This window comes from Theobroma cacao, chromosome 9 (genome assembly GCF_053813885.1).
Source record: "Theobroma cacao isolate CCN51 chromosome 9, ASM5381388v1, whole genome shotgun sequence".
In the NCBI taxonomy this organism is placed as follows: Eukaryota; Viridiplantae; Streptophyta; class Magnoliopsida; order Malvales; family Malvaceae; genus Theobroma; species Theobroma cacao.
The window spans coordinates 38,157,927-38,173,184 of NC_142647.1; the positions used below are offsets into that span (position 1 = coordinate 38,157,927).

General features: G+C 32.7%; 1 non-coding gene across 1 annotated transcript; it reads right to left on the minus strand.

The window, feature by feature from the left end:
* Positions 1-1,795: 1,795 nt before the first annotated feature.
* On the minus strand, positions 1,796-1,902 carry LOC148760941 (small nucleolar RNA R71). Its single transcript, XR_016028682.1, has one exon. It is a non-coding gene; the product is annotated as a small nucleolar RNA R71 (small nucleolar RNA).
* Between the last annotated feature and the right edge of the window lie 13,356 nt (positions 1,903-15,258).

The window sequence follows — 15,258 nt, forward strand, 5'->3', positions numbered from 1 at the left end:
TTTGAAATGCAAGTCCACTCACCGGTATATTGTTGAGCCTTTCGTTGACTGTAATTCCCTAATTGTCCAAATGGGATGATGGGGCTTCCTTGAAACCTACCATCACATTAACATCACCATTATATACTATAAACCCTAAAAGCTATCTCTTAACTAGCTTTCAATTGCCATTTTAAATGGCTATCTATGTTCACTACATAATCACATTAGAGTCAATACACAATCTCAACAATAAACTCACAAATCAATCACTAAACATTATCAACTCTTAAAACTCAATTCTAATTTACTACTCACTTTGATAGCTTTGTAACTTTAAAATTCTTTCCAACAATTTCCAAGCTTATTATAGGGCTTTCTTTCTCTTTCTCTCTCTAAACACTTAGCTAGTGAGAGAAAGTATGGAAGTAGGATTTTTCAAGGGTCTTTAAGTGAGAGAGTGAAAGAATACAAGGTTTCTAGTCAAAAGGGCTCAAAGGTATGAAAACTAGAGTTGGAGAGAGAAAATTATGCAAGCTCCATATCAAGCTTCCATAGAGGTTGGAAGTAACGTGAATTGAGAGGAGAAGAAGAAAAAGAAGCTGCTGGAAAGAGAAGATATTTATAGCCCAAGCTTATCCACTCTAATTAAATTACCAAAATGCCCCTCCACAAATTAACTTATTCTCCTTTAATCTTTTATGCAATCTTTTTGCTCTTTTGACACTAGGACAAGGTCCATAATGGTCTAGAAATGCTCGGGTTCATGAAAACTTAAAAATTCTAACCCGAGGTGGAAAATAACCATTTTGCCCATATTATGAAAATCATCAAAATTTTTATTTCCTTGTAATTTTACCCATACTTTCATCATTCATTTATGCCTTAGGCCTACTTAGGCCATAATATTGTTTAAAATCTTACTTTTATGGGTTTAGTAAGAAAATGACGAAATTACCCCTAATCAGGGATATCGCGTATACTTCCCTTTATGAGTCTATAAAGGTCAAGGTCTCACACTTAGGTCCTTAATCTACTGCTTTTCTCAACATATTTAATTTTACTTGATTAATTTAATGTTTATTTTAATATCGCTTTGATTAGTTTTTCAATATTCAGATTGCTTAAATAAGGTTAATTTGTTATAAATTTTAGTACTTAGTGAAAATTTAGAAATAAATCCCTGTGGGAACAATACTCTACTAGTACTATATTAATTGTTTGCGATAGCATGCACTTGCGTGAAAATTTGACAACAAGTTTTGGCGCCATTGTTGTGGATTTTGTTTTCTTTGTTATTTACTAATATTGAAATTTCACAAATTAGTCTTAATTTAAGATTTATTTCTTTGTTTTGTAGGTGTGTTTAGTCATTGTATGAAAAGAGCAAAAAGCTTAGAAAAGGGCAAGGGATTGAGAGAACATTATGAAGACTTCGACGAGAAAATCAATAGGGTTTTGCTCTTACAAATACAATGGTTGATCAATAGGGCGAACAACAAATCCAAGTGCACGTAGTAGTTGAAAATCATTGCTTAAGGGATTATGCTGTCTCATTGGTGCAAGGAATTCCATTGAGCATTCGAAGGCCAACTATTCAAGCAAACAATTTTGAGATCAAGCTGGCTATCATCACCATGATTCAAACTTCAGTCCAGTTTGTCACAGATGATGTAATTCGTTTGAGGCTTTTTCCTTTCTCACAAGGGATAAAGCTAAAGCATGGCCGAATGCACTCCCTACCGGCTCAATAACAACATGGGATGATCTTGCTCAAAAGTTCCTAGCCAAGTTCTTTCTTTTGGCTAAGACAACGAAAATGAGGAATGATATTGCATTATTCATTTAGCAAGATTCTGAATTATTGTACGAGGCTTGGGAAAAATACAAAGAATTACTTTGGCATTGTCTTCATCATGGGCTTCCAAAATGGCTTCAGGTGCAAACTTTCTACAATGGTTTGAGTGGTCATGTTCGAACCACCATTGATATCGCTGTGAGAAGAGCTTTAATGGCTAAATCGATTGATGAAGCATTCGATTTATTGGAAGAGATGGATACAAATAACTACCAATGGCCAATAATGAGATTAATGATAAGAGAGTAGTTGGAGTTCATGATGTAGATGCCATGTCAACATTATCTGTTCAGGTAGCTGTTCTAACTAAGACACTTGAATCTTTTGGTACTAACTCCATTCAAAGTCTTTTTATAGCTTGTGAGTAGTATGGAGATAATCATACAAGCCATTAGTGTCCAACCTTAATAGAAACAATGCAATTTGTTGGGATTCAACAACAAAATGACCTTTACTCCAACACATACAACCCAAGGAGGAGGAATCATCCAAATTTATCTTGGGCTAATAATCAAGGGTCTTCCTCAACTTCAAGGCATAATGCACTTCTAGGATTCCAATAGAAAGCTAGAGCACCTATTTTAGAAAAGAAGCTACTTGTGGAAGATTTGTTAAGGTAGTACAGGACACAGAATGATAGCATCATATAAAGTCAAACAGCTCTCATTTAGAGTCCAGCAACATCATTTTGAAACCTTAAGACTCAAGTTGGTCAACTTGCTAATTCATTAAACAACCAACCTCAAGGAACACTACTTAGTGATGTAAAAGCAAACCCGAGGAGAAAGGGCAAAGAACATGTCAAGGCCATCACTTTGAGAAATGGAAAAGAGGTTGAAAGTAACCCATAGAAAGTTGCACAACAAGATAATATTGTGAAGAGTGGGACTCAAATTTCTAAGTTTAGTGAATAGTTTCAAGCAGAAGTAACTAAGGCAACTACACCACCACCACCTTTTCCTTAACGTTTCAAGAAGCAACAAGAAGAGAGTTAGTTTCAAAAATTTATGGAGGTGTTTACAAAAGCTTCACATCAACATTCCATTTACTGAGGCACTAGAGCAAATGCCTTCATATGTAAAATTTCTAAAGGACATTTTAGACAATAGCACTCACTGAGGAGTGCAGTGTAATCATTCAGAATAAGGACATAGGCAGTTTTACTATTCCATGCACAATTGGTAGGTTATTCTTTGCTAAGGCATTGAGTGATCTAGGGGCGAGTATTAACTTGATGTCACTGCCAATTTACAAAAAGTTGGGTTTAAGGGAGATCAAACCCACCATTATGACCCTTCAATTGGTAGATAGAACCCTCATATATCTAAGAGGCATAGCAGAAGATGTGTTGGTAAAGGTGGAAAAAGTCATATTCCCAACAGACTTTATAGTTCTTGATATGGAGGAAGATAAAAAGGTTCCTATTATCCTTGGGAGACCTTTCTTAGCATAGCCAAAGCACTCATTGATATTGAAAAGGGAGTACTTACCTTGCAAGTACAAGATCAAGAGGTAACATTTAATATTTTTTGAGCTTTAAAGTTTACTAATGACCATGATGAGTGTTTTGCAGTTAGTGAGGTAGATACAGCCACAAGCTAAGTCTTCATGAAAAATCATCCCACTGACCCATTTGAAGTATCATTAATTTCTAAATCTGAGCCCAATAATGAAGAGGTTATAGAATATGTCAATGCGTTGAATGCCCCATCTCGAGTATTAGGAACTTAGTTTAAATTGTTGAATTTGTCTCCCTCTTCATCTTCACTAGTGAAACCTTTAATTAAGGATCTTCTTAAGTTAGAACTCAAACCATTGCTAAAACATTTGAGGTATGCATATCTTGGAAACTCATTTATTCTTTCAGTTATTGTTGCATCTGATCTGACTAATAAACAGGAAGAAAAGTTACTTAGAGTTTTAAGAGAACACAAATAGGCACTTGAGTGGTCAATAGCTGTTATAAAGGGGATAAGTCCTTTAATATGCATGTACAAAATTTTGTTGGAGGATAATCACAAAGCCACTATCGAGCATTAAAGAAGATTGAATCTAATCATGAAAGGGGTGGTCAAGAAGAAAATAATCAAGTGGCTAGATGCTAGCATCATTTATCCTATTTTGGATAGTGAGTGGGTAAGTCTGGTGCAATGCGTACCAAAGAAAGGTGGGATGATAGCAATGGCTAATGAAAACAATGAGCTTATTTCCACAAGGGTTACAGAAAGCTAAACAAGGCCATAAGGAAAGATTATCCTTTACCTTTCACTGACCAGATATTGATAAGTTAGCTGGAAGAGAGTATTATTGTTTCTTGGATAAATACTCAGGATATAATCAGATAGACATAGCACAAGAAGATCAAGAGAAAATAACCTTCAAATGTCCCTATGGTACTTTTGCATTTAGAAGGATGTCATTTGGACTGTGTAATGCTCCAACCACATTTCAATGGTGCATGATGTTTATCTTCTCAAATATGGTAGAGAAAACCATAAAGGTATTTATGGATAATTTTTCAATTTTTGGCAATAATTTTGATGAATGTCTATTTAATCTTGATAGGGTGTTGCAAAGATGTGACGAGACAAACCTGGTTTTAAATTGAGAGAAATGCCATTTTATGGTACAAGAAAGCATTGTTCTTGGTCATAAGGTGTCTAGCAATGGATTGGAGGTGGACAAAGCCAAGATTAAGACCATTGAAAAGTTTTCATTGCCAATCTGGGTAAAAGGTATTCGGAGTTTCCTTGGACAAATTAGTTTCTATCGACGATTCATTAAGGATTTTCCAAAATTGCTAAAACTTTGTGCAATCTTTTAGCAAAAGATATCCCATTTAAATTTGATGATGCATGCTGCATTTATAAAATTGAAAAAGAAGTTGACAACTGCACCCATTATTGTAGTTCCTAATTGGTCACTCCCTTTTGAGCTTATGTGTGACACTAGTGATCATGCTATAGGAGTAGTGTTAGGATAAGGAAAGAATAAAAGTTTTCATTCTATATATTAATCAAGTAAAACCTTGACTGAAACCTAGTTGCATTACACCACCACTAAGAAAGAATTATTAGCTATTGTGTACGCATTTGACAAATTTTGTTCATACTTGATTAACACTAAAGTTATTGTTTATATTGACCACTTTGCACTTAAGTATTTGATTGCTAAAAAAGATGCCAAGCTAAGGTTAATACGCTGGATTCTATTGCTGCAAGAATTTGATTTGGAAATTAGGGACAGAAAAGGTTCAAAAAATCAAGTAGTAGACCATTTGTCAAGGTTAAAGATTGACAACCAAGGTAAGGATGTTACTCTGATCAACGAAACTTTCCTCGATGAACAATTGTTACATAATAGTCAAAAGAAATTACCATTGTATGCTAATTATGTCAACTTCATTATAAGTAAACTTCTACCTCCAAATTTAACTTCTCAACAAATGAAGAAAATTTTGTATGATGTTAAATTTTATAAGTGGGACGAACCATTTTTGTTTAAGAAATGTGTTGACAGAATAATAAAAAGGTGCATTCTAGAGGAAAAAGTTAAAAACGTGTTGAGACATTGTCACTCATCAAAATGTGGGGGTCATTTAGGAGGAGATAGAACAACAACTGAAGTTTTTCAATTAGGTTTGTATTGACCAACATTATTCAAGGATGCTCATATCTTTGTTTTGCATTGTGATAGATGTCAACGAGTGGGAAACATTTTCGGAAGACATGATATGCGGCTTAACAACATTTTGGAAGTGGAGATTTTCAATGTTTGAGCAATCAATTTCATGGGACCATTCATATGCTTATTCAACAATCAATACATCTTGGTGGTTGTTGGTTATGTGTCAAAGTGGGTAGAAGCCTTAGCCTTACCTACAAACGATGCTAAGGTGGTGATGAAATTTCTAAAGAAGAGCATTTTCACCAGATTCGGTACACCAAGAGCTATCATGAGTGATGAACGAAGTCATTTTGGCAATTAATATTTTATAGCATTACTCGCAAAGTATGGAGTGGCACACAAGGTAGACACAACTTATCACCTTTAGACAAGTGGATAGGTGGAAGTGTTAAATTGGGAAATTAAAAGAATTCTAGAGAAAGTGGTATCACCATCAAGGAACGACTAGGCCAGTAAACTTGACGATGCATTGTGGGCGTATAGGACAACATACAAAACTCCAATAGGTATGTCCCCATATCGGTTGGTTTTTGGAAAAATGTGTCACCTCCCAATTGAATTGGAGCATAGTGCATTTTTGCCATTATGAAATTAAATTTTGATTTAGAAGTAACGGGCTACAAAAGATTGCTTCAATTAAATGAAATGGATGAAATTCGCTTGGATGCTTATGAGAATGCCAAATTAAATAAAGAACAGAAAAAGAAATGGCATGATCAAAAGATTGTCGAGCAACATTTTGAGCCATGTTAGCAGGGATTGTTGTTTAATTCACAATTGAAGTTATTTCCAGGGAAGTTGAAATCAAGATGGTTTGGACCCTTTAGTGTAGCAAAAGTGTTTCCACATGGAGTAATGGAAATAGTTGATGGGTTGACCAATGAGACATTCAAGGTGAATGGACAACAATTGAAGCATTACTGGGGATAACTTATTGATCGGCAATGATCGTTCATCCATCTCTCCCACCAAAAATAAGCTCCACCATAGTCCATCTAATGACTTTAAATGAAGCATTTCTTGGGAGGCAATCCAAGTTTTTCAACATAGTTTTATTTTAGTAGTTATTTTTAATTTGAGTTATTTATAAATTTTAATTTATCATTTTTTATGTTTCATCCCTAGTTTGATTTTTTTTTATTTTTTATTTTTATAGGTCTAAGAATTACATGAGGTGAGAAAGTAAAGTAAAAACAAAAAAAAAAGACAACGCCATGGTGCCAAATAAGTTAACGTTGTAGCAACGTGAAGATGCCTTTTCTCATACAAAAACCCGAGATGAGGCCGTTACGACGCCAAGAAGTTAGTGTCGTAGTGATGCTTGACTAACCAAGCCCATACATTAGGTCGAGGCTAGAGTGCTGCGGTGTCAGAAAAAGAGCACTGTGGCATAGTGTTGGGGGCTTTTATTTTAAAAGCCCCCATTTCACTTATTCTCTCATGTTCTCTCATCTTCTAGGGTTTTTTTTTCTTTGTACATTTAGATTTCCTCTCTTTTCTACCCATTTCACACCTATCAAATATTTTTGCATTCCATCACTATTTTGTGGCAAGTAAGGTTGTTTTTTCACATTATTCTCCACATTTTCTGCATTCTCCATTCAAGTAAGTCACTTTTATCCATGAATTTTTAGATTTGTTTACTATGAATATTATGGAACATATAATGTTGTTGTTGAATGGGTTGCTTAAATTTTAGCTAGATTAGAATAAATGTGTTGGATTTTACTCCCTTTACACGGATATATGGTGAATTTAGTTATTTGATAAGGGTGAATGATAAGCATCAGAAATTTGAATTGGCATGCAATTTGTGGGTAGTGTAGTATGTGTAATAAAATAATGTGATTTAATTTAATGGTTAATCTAGTTGGATTGTGGTTGCTTGCTTTAAGAAGAAGTATTATCAATTTGTGTGAGAGGGATGGCACCTAAGAAAAGAACTCGTAGCAGTGGTAGTGGGACTAGATTCGAGCGTAGCAAATTTATGTCTGAGGATGTGGCTGAGAGACATCCTCAATCACTGGTGTATAGAGTCCCTATTTCAAAACATGATATTGATCTCTGTCTTGAGCTTTATTGTTTTATTCATAAGGTCATGACTAAGCGTCAATGGGAGCAATTTTATGAACAACTTGAGGTAGCTGTCTTAACTGTTGTTCAAGAATTTAATGCCAACACTACCAAACACATGCGTGGCCAAGTTTTTGTGCTAGGATCTCAAGTTCGTTTTGATAGTGCAACCATCAATCAATTTTATAACTTACTTGATATTGACAATGATGAGTATGGCCAATTCTTCTCTGGTAACATTGATTGGGATAGGGTTTTTGGCATACTTTGTGATTATGGGGATGAATGGAAAATGTCTAAAGGCATACCTATGTTTTTTAAGGCTAGTACCATGAAGACAGTTCATAAGCTTTGGTATCATTTTTTGGTTGTGAGGTTACTTCTTGTGAAACCTATTAGTGACGTGACAAAGGATAAAATTATTCTATTATACACAGTTGTTTCTAGGATGTCAATTGATGTGGGCCAAATGATATTCAATGGTATTGTTCAAGCTACGTGCTCACTTGTGATGGACTATGGTTTCCATTTTTTTTCACAACCTTATGCAAGAAAGTAGGCATGAATTGAGATAAGAATGAAGAAATCTTACAGCCTAAAGCTCATTTGGATGTGAGCATTATGAATCAGCTTTATGCTCGAAAGTTGTCAACTGCCAAAAGTAGTTTTTCTTTTGTTCCACGCTGTCCACCACCATAGCGGTGACCTCAATGTCTTTCCATGTCTCAAAAGATGGAAAGGCTTGAACTTCGAATGGATCACTAGGCGGCATGTATGTAGTCCATGAAGCAAATGATGCGTGCTTATGTTGAACATGTTGGTATGGATATGAGCTCTTTTCTTACTCTATCGGATGATCCTATAAGAGGATTTGCATGATAAGAATGAGGAAGAGGATCTTTAGAGGTGAACCTACAATCAGGGGAGTATTCTGTTCGAGTTGAATCTAAGTGGATTGATGTGATTGTGTAAAGTATGGATTTCAAAAATTTTCTTTTATAAAGGAAACAAGCAATCTAATTACACAAGCAGACATTATTCTTACTGTAAGTAACATAATCATATCCTAAAAAAAGAATCTATTAAGTAAAAAAAAACTACCTTTTTTTTTAGATTCTTATTTTTGGACACCACCACATCAACGATTGATTTCTCAGCCAAACAAGTTTACCATTTATTCTTTAAAGATGCTTTCAACTTGAACCATGAGTGGACAAGGTGTGGAATGCTAAACTACAAGATGGCAATTGATTTTGTACCTCTTTTCTTCCTAAAAATTAATGGCTATATTTCTTTTCAAAAATTTCGCCAAGAATGAGAGAGAGGAAAAAAAATACGACAAAGTTAAAAGGAGGAGAGAAGTGACGGTTGAAACTTTTTCAAGAAAAGTATGTATATTTATTTTCTTCCAATCTTTTATCTTTTTATTAAAACTCTTGCCTCAAAGGTTTGATCAATGTCAAATACCTTTGAATCAATCTTAACCATCCATTTAAAGTTATGGAAGCATCAAACATGCTCCATAATTATCAAAATTAAAGAACAAATAATTTAATTCTTTAATTATTATTTAGAGTTCTTGATAAAATAAAACTCCTTGTTGAATAATAACTCTTACTTTATTATTATCCATCTTTATTTAAAAAGAATTAATATTAAATAAAAGACTGATAGTCAAATATGGAGTCTCTTTTTATCAACATGGATGTCTAGATTCATTTTGCAAGAATCTTACTAGTATTATCTTAATTTAAGACAAATCTTATCTTTAATTAAAACAAAAATATTTTATCTTGTCTAAATTGAGACAACTATGTTTCTTGTCTAGATTAAGACAAAAAATATTTTTCTTGTCTTAAATTAAGACAAATATATTTTCTTGTCTAAATTAAGACAAAAATGTTTTCTTGTCTAAATTAACACATAACATGTTTTCTTGTTTAAATTAAGGCAAACATATTAAAGCTGTCATTTTTATACATAATTTAATTAATCAAATAAAACATGCATTCCAACTTAAATAAGTTGAATTCTACGAAGCTAAGTGGGGAATCTATTTGGACTCAGATATTCTAAGTTCCAATAAATTTAAAATTATTCATAATCTCATTAAAAATAATTCAAACTTATTAACCATGAAATCACTCCACCATAAATTCATGGTTGCACTCTTGGATTAACTATAATCACAAGAAATAATTCAATACTTGATATTAATTATTAGTTGTCTTATATTGTGAACCCTCATAACCATCCAATGATAAAAAAGTGAATTTATTGTTTTACCCTTAATGTCAAATTTGTTCCTCAGTCTCAAATTTTATCCAATTAGTGATTCAATACTCTAGATCTAATCTTTTGAGTATTCAGATGTGATGAGTAGCTAATTCATCAATCCACTTAGCCTAGATTAATTACCAATCTTCCTGAAACCACTAGACATGATGTTAATGCTATAAACTCCATTATTGAGATATATGTTCCTAGATGTTTATCACGATTATAACCCCAACATACGGAGTCTAGATCAATGCTTTATGATGATCATGCTCATGGTATATCAAAGATTATAAGGAGATTAAACACGACTCCATTATCCATCAAGATTTTGGTTCTATTATAAGCAAATGCATAAGTGTGAGATCATGATTTAAGTAACGGTTAAACTTAAATTTGATTCTCACATGATTCTAGTTTATGTTATAGTGTCATTACTCAAAGTCAACCATTTTGATGATTTGAGACTAATCATTCCCTTGAAATGAATCACATTCGTTTTGTTGGAAGTAATCTGGATACTACAGCTTTAACATAATAAAGTAACCAACTTTATTATGTGATTGTGAACAATTTTAAGATTCAATTAAAATACATATCTCCTGTGTATGACTTTTCATACAAATGTATTTTAATATATTAATAGAATCATGGTACTTTAATAACTAGATAATGAATGCTTTCTTCAAACAAACTCTTCATCTTATTATCAAAATGTACTTTCATTACAAATAAATTAAATGAAATTAAACATGAAATATACTTGCTTTCCAGGGCACAATATTTTCAAAATTCCTAACATATTCCTTTACCTTACTTTCCTTAATATTGGGGACAATGTTATTTTTAAGTTTGGCAGGAATTTTAAGTGTAGTGGTTAAGTTAGTAAACTTTAATTTAAATTGATGCATTTGCATTTGCATTTGAGCTAGATTTAATTGTGCCAGTTTCGTTTAATTTACCTAACCAATGATGAGAATTTAATTATATACTTTTCTTGATTCTTTAAAATATATGAATATTGTTTAAGTGTTATGTAAATTCTTATGCTAAGCTTTATTGTTAGGATGAAATTTCTACATTTTGAGCACTACGTCTTTTGCTTAGATTCATTATACGAATTTAGAGATAGTTTATGTGAATGTGAATTTTTGAATTATGTTTTGAGTTCTAGAATTTGTTTGATTCTTTCTCGAGGTGAAATCCTAGGCTATACTTAGTTAAGGAGATGATTTAGGCGATTTTTTGGACCGATTGAGCCTTTTGTAGCATTCCTTTACATAAATTATCCTTAGTTTCCCCCTTTGAGCCTAATGACACATTTCTTTGTTTAAACACTTAATTTTTAGCCCAAACCCTTATATTGCTATTTCTAACAATTCTTGCACCCCTCATTCCTAAGTGCATAAGTCAATTTAGCAAGTGTTATGAGCTAAATGGGGAAAAGGTAGTAAAGATGAAAAATGATGAAAAGTTGAAAAATATGATTGTATTCATCTCACTACCCAATAAAAGAAATAAATTTGGCGGTGTGAAATTGAGCAAAAAAAAAAAAGGGAAGAAAGAAGAAAAAAAAAAACAAAGAATGAAGTGTTGAACAAAAGAAAAATTATGATGAAAGAGGGGTACACTAGATAAAGGAAAAAAAAGTTTTGTATAAGTCCTAGATTGACTATGTGCTTAGGGCGATTTAAGCTATATATTATCCCATATCCAATCTTTACTCTAGCCATACATTTCAAACTAATTAAAGGCTTATTGATCTTTAACATAGTGTTAGTCTACATTAGTGGAGAGAGAGATGGAAAGTAAACTTATGAAAATTAATTACTAATTTGAATTTTGCATGAATATAAACTTATCAGGATTGTACAATGTATTGGGTGAAAAGATTGCGCACACACACGGAGATTCACTTAACGATAAACTTGCATTTGCATTGAAATATGAACTGGAATAATATTTGTGTGTTGCCTAGAGTTATGAATATGGATTAACTTTTGAAGATATTAAAGGTGATGAATGAAATAGTGTAATTTATTTCTACTTTAGTGTTTTCGTTGCATGTTGTTTTATGTTTTGCTTGAGGATTAGCAAAAATCGTAAGTTTGAAGGTGTGATAACTCTATTATATAGAGCTATTTGGACACATTTTTGGGGTTTAAGTTGCTAGATCTTTAGGATTTTAGGTTCAAATTTGAGTACTTTAAGTGTTTTTCTAGTTTAAGTTGATTATATGTGAGTAGATAATTTAAGTTATTTTAGTTTAATTTTACTTTATTCTTCTTTAATTTTCTTCAAGAAGAGTTATGGTTGATTTCTCTCATGGTTTTGTGTAGGATATTTGATGAGAAAGGTGTAATTCAATCAAAATAGCACAAGTATGGTGAAAGCTTCACTTGTACATGCTGCAGTAATTCAAAGATAAATTAAGCTGCAAAAGTCCAATTGATGTGATTTTTAGTCAATTGGAAAGATAAGAGAATGGGCTACAACTTTCTTGTTGACCACTTGACTTCGGACCAAATCGAGGTGAAAATCATGTTAGGAGATGATGGATGGATGTAGTTCTACACAAGGCAATATGGTGACTGGAGCTGCGGCCCTAAGTTACTCATGACTGCGGCATTGAAGAAGCTAAGGCCACAGTGCTGGGACAATTGTGGCTGCGGTATTAAGCTGGTGAGGTGCATCATACTTTGGCCCGAGTTAGGAAAGCCACAATGTGGAAGAATCACTACCGCGACACTAAAAATGATTGCCATGGTGTCGCAGCGCCAAGGAGTCATGGTCGAGTGCCATCCCGGTTTACAAAATAAAAATTTATGATGGAAAATTGGAAAGTAGGGCATCTCACACATATTTAAGGGACCTTTTGAGACCATTTAAGGGAGAGAATGGTAGCAGCTTTTCTAGTGAATTGGAGCCAAGAATCCAGTAAGAAATCAAGAGCAATTGAGAGAGATTCAAGATTAACCAAGCTTCAACATTAGTTTATTTCCCTCTTTTGTGTTATACTTATTTTCTTGTTTTGAATTCATGGCTAAATTTCTTTAGATCTTGTTTTATTTAGATATCATGAACTAATTTGCCTTTCTAGGATTGTGGTGGATTTCAACATATAGTCTGAATATTTGTTTATGTTTTATTTATCATGAATGGGTATAGTTTTACTTATTCAAATATGTTCTTAATGCCTTTAATTACCTAAACAAAAATTAATTGATTTGCGAATCTAATTGAAACTTGATAGAGAGATTTTAGATTGGATTAAGATTTAAATAGTGTATGTTCATGTCACTTAGGTAATCTGATTCACGATTTAGGTAGACATATGCCAATTGTCATACATAGCCAAATTAGGACACTAGCTTAATGAACTTAATTTAATTAATTCCTATAGATGTATTGTGAACCAATTAAGTTAGGTATTTGTGCAAGCATTTCGACAGAGACTTGTCCATAGCTTTGGATTATAGGGTAGTAAAACCACCCAAGAAAGATAAGTAATGAGAGAAACTAGTATCAGATGAAGTGTTGAATAAACTCATAATCCTAGGTCTTTAATCTACTTCTTTTCTCAACATATTTAATTTTTGTTGATTAATTTAGTGTTTATTTTAATTTCGTTTTGATTACTTTTTCAATTTTTGTATTGTATAAATAGGTTAATTTGTTTTAAATTTTAGTACTTAGTGAAAATTTAGAAACAAAATCCCCGTGGGAATGATACTTTACTTATACTATATTACTTATTTCTGATAGAGTGGACTTCCGTGAAAAATTGACAATAGTACGCATTTTGTTTCAGAAGTATTGATACTTAAGGCATATTTTTGAATTTAATGACCCTTTTGAATGGTTTATGACCCTGTAAGTCTTTGTTACTTCAAATCAAACCTCTATGAGGCCTTGTAAGTATATGACATGTTCGTCAAACCTTTTAACTTCATGATTTATCTAAATTGATTATGATTTCATTATGGCGTATTTGGTGAAATTGTTTTTCATTATAAACAATCCTCCGATTAGCTTGTTACCCTCCCCTTGTCTACTCACTGAGATTTTATATCTCACACATCTAAGATGCACTTGTTATTTCAGATATATAGCTAGAGGTCAACTTCTTGGGGAGAACATTGTACTAGATTTTTGGTTGGTCCATGGCATTAGATGAGTCTACTCTTATGAGTCCACTGCGCTTTCAGAGTGAAGTTTTAGATTTTTGTTTATACATTCTTGGATACAATTTATGTTTACAAATGGTTGAAACAAAATTTACCTTTAGCTAGTGTATCACATATGTTATATGAAATTGTAAATAAATATTCTGTTATATGTCTACTTTCGCATGTTTCGTTATGTTTATTCATTTGTCTTGCGAGACAATAACCCAGTTAGATATTAGCATATTATGAATTTTGTTATACATGGTTATATCATTATATTATGTTTATTTAAATCTATTCTTCATTATCTGAGGCTTGTTTGGGTTGAGTGGGCTTGCCCATTAGATCCTCACATTGGTCATGGCCTTTGGGTTTGGATCATGAAAAACCCTTACCTCTATTTTTAGAAATCAAGCCAAGTTTAAAATCCTTTAAAAATGGTGTCTTTAAGAGAAAGAGAGCAAGAAAGGGTTAAAAGTTGCTAAAAAATGGCGGAATGAGGCTGAGGAGGGTGTAAGGTAAGCTATTTGGGTAATTTTTAGGTAGGAAAATATTGTTTTACACCATTTATTTTGTGAAAACAACGACAAGTATCGATACTTGGGTGACAAGTATCGATACTTGGGTTGGAAGTATCGATATTTTTGTTTTGGGTTTCAAGAATCTGTACTTGTTCTTTAAAATCCCTTTTAAAAGCTTTTTGAGCAACAAATATCAATACGTTTTCTTTAGGTATCTATACTTCTATTCCAGAATGTGAAAATCACTTGAAAACAAGTCCAAATTCAATCCTCTCTACTTAACACTTATCAAATCAACATAGCACTTAAATGCAATATTTTTCCCAAGTAAAAACTCAAGTTATACATTCCAAACAAGAAATTTACAAGCTCACTTAAAGATTTACTATTCTATCTTCTAAGGTAAGATTGGGGTTTCACAATTAGATTAATCTTTTTTATATTGAAAATCTTTCTTGAATTTTCCCACAGCTTTTGCGAAAACCCAAAATGTTTTTAAGAGAAACAAAACTTTTCTTGATTTTCCCAATGTTTTGATGAAAATCGAGAAATTTTAGAAGAAATTTTTTTATTTTGCTAACGTTTTGGGGAAAATTGAGAAATTTTAGGAGAAATGTTTTCTTGATTTTCCCAATATTTTGGCTAAAATCGAAAAATTTTAAAAAAATTGATTATTTTATTAATGTAACTTTTC